We start from the raw sequence: 2488 nt of genomic DNA on the forward strand, positions 1-2488 counted from the left end.
GTATTTTGGATATTATAGTTTGTTATGAAGCGAGATAAGGGAAATTTTGGTTACCCAATATCTGAAAATTATAAATATCAAAGGTTAAATTGGAATTTTGATAAGAAATTAAAAATCGAGCAAAAATTAACAGGATATGGATTGTTTATGAAGACTGAATGTAATTAAGATATATATAAGCTAAAAATTTATTGATAAATGTAATAATGATATTCTTACGGAGTTGATATAATTAGAAATGTATTAACCTGAATATGAGACAGTAAATGTTAAGGGAAAAAAATAAATATTTGATGTTGTAACCTGAGATTTGCACTAAGGTTTTGTCACTGAGCTATTGTAACCCAGTCACCACGCTGCTTTTTAAATATTCAAATTGGAAAATTAATAAAATATTATTAAAAAAAAGAATGAAGATAAATCACTCGTTTCAAACAACAACAATTCCAGTTTCAGGAAAGAAAATCATCAGTAAAGTTTATATGGAGAGAGGAAAGAGTTAAATTGAAAACTTTGCAAGATTTGAAAGATGGAGGCCCTCAAATAATAGGCTAATAACGTTGGCCTAGCCAACGGATTCTCAATATTTATGGTACAAAAAGAGGACAACACTCCAAAAGGATGCATTAGCAAACAAAGTTTGATAATGAGAAATAATAAGATCAACAATTTCCCTATTAGGCTCTCCTTCAAATGCCTTCCATGCGGGAGACAATTATAATAAGAAAAGTGTAATTACATCCGCAGATACGGTTCACTTAGACCCGAGGAACAGATTAAAACACACAGCAAGAATTATTTAGCAAAGGACCGGAATGTACCATCGTTGATGTACTTACAAATTGCCCAAAGGATAAAATCTCATCTTAATGAAGAATAAAGAATGTAGAGAAAGAAAAAGACCAGAATTTGAAATTGCCGGTATAATTATTTTTCTTTCTCTTTTTAATATTCATAAACAATAATACACTATAGAAGAGACTTCAGTGTCAAGTCACAAGACTGGAATTCTTCTTGTACTACAAAATAATTCAGTGCGTTTTGCAGTGGTCTATTCCTGCTAAGCTAAACACGTTTAACTTTAATTGTGCAATTCCCTCAACAACATCTCAGAATTACGGTTAACATTACGGTCCTTTTTCCCCCTTTTATCTTTGGTGGTTTAAATTGGCAATTTCTAGTTCAAATGCTACCGATGCCACTGTGCCCAGCTATTATCTGCAAGGCTGCTTCAATATTCAGAGTTTTAGGAGCAACTGTACGAAGCAGAGAAGCATCTGGTATAGCCTTACTAAACAAAATCCATACGAGAGCCATTTTTCTTCCTCTTCCTAGCTTTAATTTTATCGGCCTCCTAAGAAATTTGTTTTTCCTCGGGGCTTAGAAATTTGCAAATACTTCCGTTGCTCCCATTGTTATCTATTTGTTGCTCCGTTTTACTTAGAGAAGCAATTTTAATTCTGGAGATTAACATTTGGAAAATCAGGCATTTTACAAATATAGAGATTAGCTCCGGGAAAAAGAAATTATAACATATGGAAAGTTTTTTTTCTCTTCCCTTTTAATGTAGGAAAATGAATCCATATGGGATACGCTATTGCATATATGTATTTACCTGAAATGTTTTGTGTTACCTTAATTTTCACTGGGTTATCACTATGCCTTGAAACCATATTTTCTAAAACTTGAAGCTGGAATTAGAAGTTTTCACATTCTCTAAAAACTTGGCATCAAATGGAAGTACGTAGAGATACACCATTTATGAACCCTGTCAGGAAACGGGAATCTACACGTTGAATGATGGTTGTAGGAATGTGTCCAGAGGGCTCCATGGTTGATAGGACCATTTTTAATTCTCCCTTCACCTACAACTGGTATCTTTGTTTCTTATAATATTACGATGATTCTGTCAATCATCCCATTGGCTTATGCTGCAAAAGAAACTCCATTATTTTACCAAGAGTATAACTTTACTGATAGATCCATACAGATACAGAGGAAGCTAAGCTAGCTCTGAGGTTTTAGCACAAAAAAACCAGCATTACTTCCCCCTTTTTTTCTCCATTTGGGCCACAATCCAACACGTTTGTATTTTGGGAAAACAGCCTTATGCCTTCGAAGAGTTCCCATTGCATGGCCTTGACGTATCCGGATTGTCCCAGGCTGTGAACGGCTCACATACATTCCTCACCTCCCCAGCTTCCAATATATTCCAAGCCTTCCCCTCCCCCATAGTTTCTGTTGTCAAGTTGCGAGTAGAGGTGTGTTACGAGTTCAACCTCGACAGGTTCTAGTTCACGACTCGGCGGAAAATCAGGCGGCGGCTTGGGAAGTAGCCGCTGCCGCGGCACTGGACCGAGTCGTGCCTTTGCGGCCTCTGACCCGGCGCAGATCTCAACTGGCTCCTTGGTTTACGGAGGAGCTGAGAGAGATGAAACGCCGGAAAAGACGCCTAGAGAGCAGTTGGAGGGCTAGCCGAACCGAATCC

This window comes from Protobothrops mucrosquamatus, unplaced genomic scaffold, assembly GCF_001527695.2.
Source record: "Protobothrops mucrosquamatus isolate PMUCROS unplaced genomic scaffold, P.Mucros_1.0 scaffold4514, whole genome shotgun sequence".
Taxonomy (NCBI): domain Eukaryota; kingdom Metazoa; phylum Chordata; class Lepidosauria; order Squamata; family Viperidae; genus Protobothrops; species Protobothrops mucrosquamatus.